This window comes from Lissotriton helveticus, chromosome 2_2 (genome assembly GCF_964261635.1).
Source record: "Lissotriton helveticus chromosome 2_2, aLisHel1.1, whole genome shotgun sequence".
Taxonomy (NCBI): domain Eukaryota; kingdom Metazoa; phylum Chordata; class Amphibia; order Caudata; family Salamandridae; genus Lissotriton; species Lissotriton helveticus.
Genome location: NC_136060.1, coordinates 481,154,955 through 481,167,044, shown reverse-complemented (window position 1 = coordinate 481,167,044; position 12,090 = coordinate 481,154,955).

Below are 12,090 nucleotides of genomic sequence, written 5' to 3'. Positions count from 1 at the left end.
CGGACGCTCCCCACGCAAAAAAACAAAAAAAAATTATTTATTTTTTGCCCTGCGGGGCCCTTTTAAAGCCTCCACATCAAACCTAGGGGGTCAGGGAGGATCTACTATGCCCCCTTATGGTCATTTGCCCCTTCGCTTTGGCCTCCTCTTGTCTCTCGATCCTACCGAGAGACAAGATGGCGGCCGCTACGGACTGTTTGGAATGTTTACAGACGCCGGAGAGCCAATCAGCTTCGCAAAGCTCTGTAACGCGAAAAGTACGCGAAGCGGAGCGCTGTTACAGATATATATCTTTTTTTTTTTCATAACAGTAACAGATATATATCTTTTTTTGAACGTTAATTTCTCAAAATCCACTGGAGCACATATATTGAGACGTAGCAAAGGCACATCGGGCTACCAGTCCCTACAATTTTGCCAAGTTTCGTGCAAATCCATTCAGCCGTTCGATTATTATTATTATTTTTTTTTTGCCCCGCGGGGCCCTTTTAAAACCTCCACATCAAACCTAGGGGGTCAGGGAGGATCTACTATGCCCCCTTATGGTCATTTGCCCCTTCGCTTTGGCCTCCTCTTGTCTCTCGATCCTACCGAGAGACAAGATGGCGGCCGCTACGGACTGTTTGGAATGTTTACAGACGCCGGAGAACCAATCAGCTTCGCTTCACAAAGCTCCGTAACGCGAAAAGTACGCGAACTGGAGCGCTGCCCGGTCCGCTGTTACAGATATATATCTTTTTTTGAACGTTAATTTCTCAAAATCCACTGGAGCACATATATTGAGACCTAGCAAAGGCACATCGGGCTACCAGTCCCTACAATTTTGCCAAGTTTCGTGCAAATCCATTCAGCCGTTCGGGCTAAAAGTGAGGCCAACCGCCCTATGGAAAACTCAAAGTTAAAAACACGTTTTGGGACCCCCTTTTTTCTCGGCCCCCCCTTGACGAAACCCCCCCAAATTTTCAGGGGCTGCTCAGAAACAAAATGTTCCATTTTCCTGAAAATTTCAGCCAATTCCGTCCACAAACGCCAAAGTTATTAGACATAGAATTTTCAAAAATCCCATAGAGAAAAAATCCTAACTATATATACCTACTGGCGACCGCCAGTAGGTAATATATATATATATATATATATATATATATATATATATATATATATATATTTACAGTACAATACTACCAATGCTATGGAGGGACAGGCTTGTACCGGTGCAAGATTAATTCTTACTTTTTGCCCACATGCACTGGGGCTGTAAAGAGCGTTCCCATAAAGGTTGCAATTAACACTGATGATGCTGACCTGTCTTTAGTGAGGTGAAAGGATGGTCATTGGGATCGAGAGATCCCCCCCCCTCCCAGGCCTAAACAAATAAGTGATTGAAAATGCAGCCAGACCAGTCAAAGGAACCAAGAGGGAAACATCTCATGAACCTTGGCTCCGTTGGTTCCAGTCCAATCCTTCTTTTCTGTTGAACACATTTTTTTAATGGGGGTGGGGTTAGATTGCATACGTGGATTACCTGATGACATCCTCTAAGAATCCAGGTACTGTAAAGAGCAACTGTGTGCTATAAAATAGACCCAGAGTGGAGATTCGAAAAGCCCTGCAGAACTCATTGCCCATTAGGGCTGGGATATCATCTCTCTTTCTCCCCACATGTCTCACATGCCATTGTAGTAATGTTAGATCAAAACAGGAACTCACATATGACAAATGGAAGTGGTGTCACAGACATTACTTGCAGTAATATTAGTGAGCTACTGCTGTGTTACAATATTGAAAACACTGTTACTAGCCATGATTATAAAATGTAAACACATTGAGAATTTAGGCAAGTGCACCTGTGCACTTTCAGTGACTGGGCCAAAGACGTCAGCAAGCTATCAATTCATTGCAATCTTGCCAAGGCTAGACCTTTTGGCTTTGCTAATGCTTGCTTCCTTCTTTGTACTTTCAGCTAGCTGGAGATATTTAAGAAACTGCATTGGTTGAATTATATAACGTAATAAGCTGTAACTGGGCTATGAAATGCCAGGAAATACTAAACATTGAGATGTTTTGCTCTTTTTGGCCACACCTGACTCTGCCCACTGGCCCAATCTTCTGGTTATTCCCGCCCTCTGATTCTCTGCCCGCTCTACTAACCCCTCTAGCCCCGCCTCTAATGACCCTGCCCCCCAATGACCCCGCCTCCACCGGTGAGGCCCCCGGCCACAAACCACACTTTAAATTTGGCCCCCGAGAGAAAGTTTGTGAGTACCCATGCTCTAACTAGTCAAACTAGAATTTGCTATTACAGTGTGGAAGCCGTGCACCCGCCCTCTAATAGCAAACATAAATGTCCCGGGGATGCACACGCCGGGACATTGTATGAGCTGCACCTGGGAGTCGCGCTCCCTAGGACCATGATGCATTGGTTAGTTTAAACGCATACTAACACTATTCACACAGGTGTAGTACAGCGACCAGAGTGTAGTGAAGAGGCAGAGGAAGCGCAAAATCTAAAAATATAAATCCTACCAGAGGTCAGATGACATAGTTAAATGAGTCAACGACCCTGGGATGATTAGATACAGCTACAAGAGGAAAACGGGTCTTCAGCACAACGCAAACAACTTTGAAATATTGGTGAGTGCTGCCTTCTTTTTACATTCTCCCGCTGGTCGCCAAATTTATGTAGTGAAGAGGCAGACACCAGTGGATCCGATAAGTAGATTTATTGCAGGAAAACAAGACACCTTAAACACCCACCAACAGGAGCAGACAGCAAGGCAACCGTCTCCTCCAGCACCGTGTACAAACTCCCCAAGGTTTCCCTCATGACAGCCCTACATTCTAACACTCTACTATGTCTTACATTGGAATACTACACAGAGCACATGACTTTACAGCAATGAGCTCATGGTTTCATCCAGGAGTCTTCAGACCGGTAGGGGTGAGTAATTCTCTTCGCACTCCCTCTATTATATAAACGCAAACTAACGCTACTTCCACAGGTATACTACTGCGCCCAAAGCACATCACTTTACAGCAATAAGCTCCTGATTTAGGCTCACAGGTTAATCCTAGAGTCTTCAGACCAGTAGGAGAAAGTAGTTTGCCACCCACTCCCTACATACTATAAACGCATACTAACACTACTTACACAGTTATACTACAGCGGCTATTATCCTACAGCGCTAAGAGCCCATCACTTTACAGCAATCAGCTCGGTTTGATCCCCGAGTCTTCACACCGGTAGGCGTGAGTACTTCGCTTCCGGTATAGTATAAACACATGGTAGCGGTCAGTAGTTTGCTTCCCACTCCCTGTATAGTATAAACGCCTACTAACACTACTTGCACACGTATACTACAGCGCCCAGAACCCATCCCTTTACAGCAATCACCTCGGTTTGATCCCCAAGTCTTCACACCGGTAGACATGAGTACTTCGCTTCCCGCTTCCGGTATAATATAACCCCACGATGATGGTCAGTAGTTCGCTTCCCACTCCCTGTATGGTATAAAAGCTTACTAACACTACTTGCACACGTATCCTACAAAGACCAGAGCACATCACTTTACAACAACGAGCTCACGGTTTAGGCTCTTGGTTTCATACCAGAGTGTAGTAGCATATCATCTCAGCACCATGTCACTCTGAGCAACACTGCACTTTCAGATCGGTAGGAGTGACTACTTCGCTTCACACTCCCCCACAGAGCTTACAGTGCTCCTACCCTCCTTTCCTACTTTTTTTTACCCTTTTTTCCTCTTATTCGCTTCAACCGAATCACAAAATGGCGGCCAACACTTCCTAGTTGCAACTGCTCACACCGCTCGCAACCAATAAGCAGCAAGCTCGTGCTTGTAACGCCTCAGCCTATCAGATGTCAGAATTCCCAAATATCGATATCTGTAAATTCCTATATTTCTCAAAAACTACTGAACGGATTTACACCAAATAAAGAAAAGTGTGCTTTCTAGACAAAGACCCTTCTCCTTGCCAAATTTGGGGTAATTCAATTCACCCCTTCAACCAGCAACCTTGTCTAAAGTTTCCTATGGAAATGAACATGGAGAAAACACGTTTTGGGATCCCCCTTTTTTCGGAGCCCCCCCTTGACAAATAACCCCCAAACTTTCAGCATAGGAGCTGATATGAAAAAAAATGTGTTTGGAAAATTTCATGAAGATTCATCAAACGACATGAAAGTTATAGGCAAAACAAAAAATGCTCTTCCTATGGAAACTAGGTCCTAACTATAACTAGCTACTCGCGACCGCCATATATATACTAGCAGCCCGTCCCCACGTTGCCCGGGAGCAATTAGGCTTCAGGGCCCCCTCCTGCCCCGCTTTTGTAACCTGCAGACGTCACTTTTTCCTCCTGTAATTTACTTTGCTTCAGGGCCCCTGCCAGCCCCACATTTGTAACCTGCACACGTCACTTTTTCCTCGTGCACACGTCATCCACCCCCTTCCCTCCACTCCATCCAAGGGACGCAGGTATTCGTGAAGGAAATATTCCTATATAAATATAATCTCCTATAGTGAAGCAAACGCATCTAAACAATAACATATTCACCGCTGACAGTTATGTGAGCAAACTCTCCCCTTTTTGCAGAAGGTGGCCTCGTTCGAGGGGGTACTGTTTTTCTCCTGACCGTGTGTAGGCCTTCGTTGCGCACTTTGTTAATGGCGGAGCACAGAGTCCCATTGAGAAGAGCATGGGATTATCCTACGGAAGCCGAGGTGGCTCAAACGTTTACAGCATCTAAAACTCCTCTGGCTACACGTCACTTTTTCCTCCTTTTCCTCCTGTAATGCACTGTTTGTCTGACATTTGTAGTGCACCGTTTGCCTCCTCTTTCTTGTCCTCAGGCTTCCCCGCCCGCCGCCCGCCCGCCCTTCCCGTCCCGTCCCGTCCCCTGCCCATCCAGTCCCGTCCCTACCTGTCCCCCGCCCGGCCCGGCCCAGCCCGTCCCCCACCCGGCCCGTCCCATCTCCCGCCTGCCCCTACATGAGTGCCCTTACCTCCGCCGGCGCTGCTCCCGCCTGTCCGCTTGCACCACCGCTCCTCCCCTGCACCATGTCTGCCGCTCCTACTCCGCCGCCGGTCCTCTGATCCTGACGTCACCGCTCCTCCCCCGCGCCATGTCCGCCGCTCCTCCTCGTGCTCCTAACGTGACCACGCACGTCGCGGCCGGCGCTACTTTTGAGGGACTACTTTTTTTTTAAATCTAACATTTTAAATAACGTTTATTTTTTTAATTTATGTAGCCTATAACCATCTACACACCCTGTCGATTTCAACGGTGTATCGGGTGTGTAGATTGGCGCAGTGGTTCCCGAGTTTACCCACCTCAAAGCCTGAAAGTTTCTGCTTTATTATAGTATTATAGATAGATGATGCGGCCACCTGAGAAATGATTGATGCGTCATGTTGTGGGGCTCTGTTGGAGGACTCTGGGGCGTAAGGAATAAGCGCGGTCTGATCTTTCAACAAACGAATGCATCATCTCCAGTAATCTTTGTTTAATCGGATGGACGCATTTTGGAATTCTGGGCAATCCGCTTGGTCTTTCATCATTCCACGGTCAATAAAATAAGTACCATTGAGTTTGTTAACAATAAATATCCCTTATCTGCCAATAAGGCCGAGTGAGACCCGCCATAGGGATAACCATGCGCCCGATAAGTTAGCTTCTTATGTGAAACATAAAAAAAAAATATCCTTTCAAAATTTTGAACAATGGACCCGGCATAACATGTGAATGCATTCATGTTCTGTGCCTCATCATCAGGTGGTGTAAAGACTGCTTAATTTTTACTATAACTGAGTGGAGGGAAATGACGCACAAGGAGGGCACAGGCCATAGGCATGATTATGTATCGTGTAAATATGGAAAGAAGTGTATTTCTGTGAACTGAGTTATGCCTTTCTCTGGAGAAAGGAGCAGAAGTTTCGCACACTTTATAACTAAGGGCACAAGTCCTGACGGGACTCATTGGAAACAGCTGCTCCGTAGTCTCTTACTTTTGTTTATTTCGGCTTTTAAAATAAATAGCCTTGTTTTTTTATATTTTCCGTTACTTTCTATCTGGACCTCGGCTCTAACTCTACTGTGGTAATGTAGACTGCTCTCATGTGGCAAAATAAAATGTCTATACGGGCAAAAGGAGAGTGCTCTGCTATATGCCCTCGTGATGTAGTGTTGTTTTAGCTGATTTATAGACTGATTTATTATACATCCACAGGGAACCACTGTTTAGAGTTTTTCGTTTTATTGAAATTCCCTAATTTTTGAACTCCTTTATTCCACAATAGGGATAAGACAGGAATGCATGAAAGTCATTAACCACATCAGCCTTGTTGATCCGTTGCACGACAGCCCCCAAGGTTGGTCTCCTGTTGTCTTAGTGGCTCATCGCTGCAGTTGCATGCAATAACCATCCCATCCTAACAACCAACACTGGGCTCACTCAGGAGAAACCATCCAATACAGTACACTGATGCTTTGTTGGCATAATAACAGACACATGTGCTGCTAAACCGGGAATGATCAACGTCGAGAACCTGGTTATAACATACGCTGGCAAAGTCAATATTTAAAGACATCAGCCAAACTTTTGACTTTTCGGCCCGTCCCGTCCCCCGCCTGCCCCTACATGAGTGCCCTTACCTCCGCCGGCGCTGCTCCCACCTGTCCGCCCCGTCCCCCGCCTGCCCCTACATGAGTGCCCTTACCTCCGCCAGCGCTGCTCCCGCCTGTCCGCTCGCACCACCGCTCCTCCCCTGCGCCATGTCCGCCGCTCCTCCTCCGCCGCCGGTCCTCTGTTCCTGACGTCACCGCTCCTCCCCCGCGCCATGTCCGCCGCTCCTCGGACGCCGCTCCTCCCCGTGCTCCTAACGTGACCACGCACGTCGCGGCCGGCGCTACTTTTGAGGGACTACTTTTTTTTTTAATCTAACATTTTAAATAACTTTTATTGTTTTAATTTATGTAGCCTATAACCATCTACACACCCTGCCGATTTCAACGGTGTATCGGGTGTGTAGATTGACGCAGTGGTTCCCGAGTTTACCCGCCTCAAAGCCTGAAAGTTTCTGCTTTATTATAGTAGTATATATATATATATATATATATATATATATATATATATATATATATATATATATATATATATATATTACCTACTGGCAGTCGCCAGTAGGTATATATAGTTAGGATTTTTTCCCTATGGGATTTTTGAAAATTCTATGTCTAATAACTTTGGCGTTTGTGGACGGAATTGGCTGAAATTTTCAGGAAAATTGAACATTTTGTTTCTGAGCAGCCCCTGAAAATTTGGGGGGGGTCCGTCAAGGGGGGGCTGAGAAAAAAGGGGGGTCCCAAAACGTGTTTTTCCAATGTTAATTTCCATAGGGCGGTTGGCCTCACTTTTAGCCCGAATGGCTGAATGGATTTGCACGAAACTTGGCAAAATTGTAGGGACTGTTAGCCCGATGTGCCTTTGCTAGGTCTCAATATATGTGCTCCAGTGGATTTTGAGAAATTAACGTTTAAAAAAAGATATATATCTGTAAGCGCGCTCTGGGCAGCGCTCCGGTTCGCGTACTTTACGCGTAACGGAACTTCGCGAACCGAAGCTGATTGGCTCTCCGGTGTCTGTCAACATTCTAAACAGTCCGGAGCGGCCGCCATCTTGTCTCTCGGTAGGATCGAGAGACAAGAGGAGGCCAAAAGAAAGGGGGAAATGACCATAAGGGGGCATAGTAGATCCTCCCTGACCCCCTAGGTTTGATGTGGAGGCTTTAAAAGGGCCCCGCAGGGCAAAAAAAATAAATAATTTTTTTTGTTTTTGCGTGGGGAGCGCCCGGTTCGCGAACCGGGAAGCGTACTGGGGAGCGTACTATAAGGAAAAAAGAATGATAGACTTTTCAAATACTGTATGTTAATTGATTGTTGGTTTTGTTGATTATTTTTTAATTTCTTTATTTTTTAAGCAATTATTTATTATTGTGATTGTGTTTCAAAATTTAATAACATTTCTAACATTTCACTGTCTGAAATGTCGTCATTTTCCATGAACATAGTTTGTAATCTCTGAGGGTGTAAAATGTCCTCATTTTGAAGGAGGTCATCTACTGCTTGCACACATTGCAGTAGTTCTTGGTCCCAAGTTTCATCCATAAATTCTATATCATTTTGATCAATTAATTCTTGGCTGGTCTCTTGCAGGACAATTTGAAATGAAACTTTCTGTTCGCCTTCCATGTTGCCTGAAATTTGGATACAAAAATATATATATTAGTAGAGATAGGGCACTGTTGGGATTAATTTTAGATAGGCAGTTTTTATCAGTGAATTTATCTTTGGGCAGTGTATAGTATCAGAGTGGAAGTAGGAATATAAAAAAGTGTGTGTGATTTAACGTAAGTAATTTCATAATTATACAAGAGAAACCTAACTCCATCCATAACTATAACAGAGAAGTCTATCTAAATCTATAACTACTACAGAGGGATAGTATATAACTATCAGAAAAAGTTTACCATATTAACTTTTGGTGCACAATTTACTTCAGTTTTAAAAATAACAACTTACCTTTACAAAGAAGTTGAAGTGATTAGTGAAAATCCAATTGAAATGTACAACAAGAAGTAGTAGTCAAAATGGCTGTGTTTCCTTCTCTTCCTTTATATATATTGAGGTATATAACCAATCAAATGTTAGGTAATAAAAGTTGATAATGAAAGTAACATTTTCATTGGATGTCAATTCCAACACTTCAGATGTGTTTTGAGAAGTAATTTACCTCATGGTATTTAGAGAGGTCTACAGGCTAAATGGTTAAATGGAATTTCAATCAAATTTGTGAAAATGATAGGGATTGGTATGTAGTATGAGCTAATCTATATTTTGTGAGAGTGTCTCCAGTCGTTTTTCTGTAAATTACTTCCCCACCTTTTTTGATGGAGCGCTTCCCGGGGAGCGCCCCGGTACGCGAACTGGTGAGCGCCCCGGTACGCGAACCTTAAGCGTTACGGGAGTCCACCATTTTGTGTTTCGGTCGACTTAAGATACAAGATGGAGGGCAAATAATGTTCAGAATGGGTAGAAGGGGGCACGGTAGACTTATCTTGACCCCCTAGGTTTTCTGAGGGTGGCTGAGGAGGCTTATATGTGCGAAAAAAAACATTTTTTAAAATAATTTCGCAAGGTTAGCTTCCGGTTCGCGTACCGGGTAGTGCCCCGGGGAGCGTACTTAGTTGAAAATTAATGAAAAAAGTTAGAGTAAAATAATCATTGTGAGTGATCAGATGTAGGGTAGCTCTGAGAAGAGCTTTTGGGTTTATGGTACATTTAGGTACTTATAAGTAGGTACCAATGCAGAGTCTTAAATTCAGAATGAAAACTCTGTTCCCTTCATCTGAGAAGTGAACTCCATCTCCTCTGTAGATATCTTGCATGTAGTAACGCAAGTTATTGTTGTACACGGAGCCCATTCCATGGTCTCTCATGTAAGCTGAAACAGATTTGTTTACATGCTTCCTCGACTTCTCAATTTGTGGACAAAATTGGTTTGACCACCTCCATTTCTGTCTTTGGCATATATTTGAATATACCAAGGCAGTCTGAGGAAAAAGTGCCATTAATTGCTCAAAGGTGTCCTTTAAAAGCATTTCCAGACCTACCCCAGTCAAAGTGCCCAAATCATTACCTCCACAGTGCACAATTAACAGGTCAGGTTTTGGCAAATGCATAAAGGTTTTCACCAATGGTATCAATTGGTGACATTTTAATCCTCTGTGGCCAAACCACTTAATTTTCACATTTTGTAAATTGAGGTTAGGTAAATTTCTGTTCTCAGCATACCTCTGAGCCCAATAGATGTAACTATGTCCAACAATCCAGACAGAAAACATGGTGAGAGAAGGTTCTCCTGCAGTCAGATGAAGTGTGGCAATGAAATGGCAGTTGAAAAAATAAGAGTTTAAAATGAAAAAAACTGTGGAGTTTCTGTGTTAATGAAGCAGTAACAGTGATTGGTGGATTTTGATTGCTGAAAACAGAAAGTTAGGGTGCATGGATGAGTTCTTTGAAAGATGTATTTTGAGTGGTCCAGAAAAAAATCATTAAATGAAAGAATGCACTGGATATGCAGGTGTACTGAGAGTTCAGAGTTCAATTGCAACATTGTTGTGTGAACTTGCAAACACCAGAGGTCTTCCAAGAGGTGGTTGCTATGCAAAAAAAGCAGAGAAGGGAGAGGGGGGAAGGGTTTTGATTTGAAAAAAAGTGAGGGAAGAGTTTTGATTGGGTGACATGAGAGATATGTGTGAAGAAATACAGCATTTCTGTGCTTTTGATAGCTGCAGACTCTGGAGTGCATACCCTTTGCTCTGCTGAAGACAAATTGGTGTGTTTCTGAGACTGTTTTGAAACTCAAAGTATTTGCTAAGGTGAGAAAAGATTTCTTTAATTTAGATAGAGAATAGTGTGCTTTAAGGAGAAAATTATGAAGAAAGTTGTGTTTTTCAAATGTTGCTTTGTCTCAAGTGTTTTACAAATAGATTTTGTTTCTTTGAGAAATTGTAATTGGAGAAAATGTGAAGTATTAGTACTGACAGGGTTTTCATGTGCATAGGAGCTGTGGAGTGTTTTCAAATTATGACTTGAAAATCGTTTTTGAGGAAAAGGAATGGTTTTAAAATTTATGCCAAGGACATAATGGTGTATGCTTCTTTATAAGGCAATTGAGTGTCTCTGATGTTATTTTTCCCATTTTAATGTAAGACCTTTCCCTGTGGAGCAAATTGCTTGTAAATATGCTCCCACCTGTGCATGGCAAATTTAGATTTTGAATGTTTGCGTTACATAGCCATGTTAAAAGTGACCCAAACATGCTGCAAAGGCAATCAAAAAAACGCTTTCATGTGTCTTAAGGACATTTTAAGTCATTTCCCCATGTGGAGTGTTTTCAAATTATGATTTGAAAATCGTTTTTGGGGAAAAGGAATGGTTTTAAAATTTATGACAAGGACATAATGGTGTATGCTTCTTTATAAGGCAATTGAGTGTCTCTGATGTTATTTTTCCCATTTTAATGTAAGACCTTTCCCTGTGGAGCAAATTGCTTGTAAATATGCTCCCACCTGTGCATGGCAAATTTAGATTTTGAATGTTTGCGTTACATAGCCATGTTAAAAGTGAACCAAACATGCTGCAAAGGCAATCAAAAAATGCTTTCATGTGTCTTAAGGACATTTTAAGTCATTTCCCCATGTGGAGTGTTTTCAAATTATGATTTGAAAATCAATTTTGGGGAAAAGGAATGGTTTTAAAATTTAGGACAAGGACTTAATGGTGTATGCTTCTTTATAAGGCAATTGAGTGTCTCTGATGTTATTTTTCCCATTTTAATGTAAGACCTTTCCCTGTGGAGCAAATTGCTTGTAAATATGCTCCCACCTGTGCATGGCAAATTTAGATTTTGAATGTTTGCGTTACATAGCCATGTTAAAAGTGAACCAAACATGCTGCAAAGGCAATCAAAAAACGCTTTCATGTGTCTTAAGGACATTTTAAGTCATTTCCCCATGTGGAGTGTTTTCAAATTATGATTTGAAAATCGTTTTTGGGGAAAAGGAATGGTTTTAAAATTTATGACAAGGACATAATGGTGTATGCTTCTTTATAAGGCATTTCAGTGTCTCTGATGTTATTTTTCCCATATTAAATTAAAAGACCTTTCCCCGTGGAGCAAATTCCTTGTAAATATGCTCCCACCTGTGCATGGTAAATTTAGATTTTGACTGTTTGAGTTACATAGCCATGTTAAAAGTGACCCAAAAAAGTTGCAAAGGCTTTACAAAAACACTTTCATGTGTCTTAAGGACATTTTAAGTCATTTCCCTGTGGGCAGTGTTTTCAAATTATGACTTGAAAATCGTTTTTGAGGTAAAGGAATGTTTTTAAAATTTATGTGCGCCATATGCCCCCAAATTTCTTTTTCTGGGGTGCAGCAGGGTGTTCTTGAAACACCCCTGCACCCTTGGAAAAATTCCTAATTTGCGATGAGCTAATTGCTAATCGCA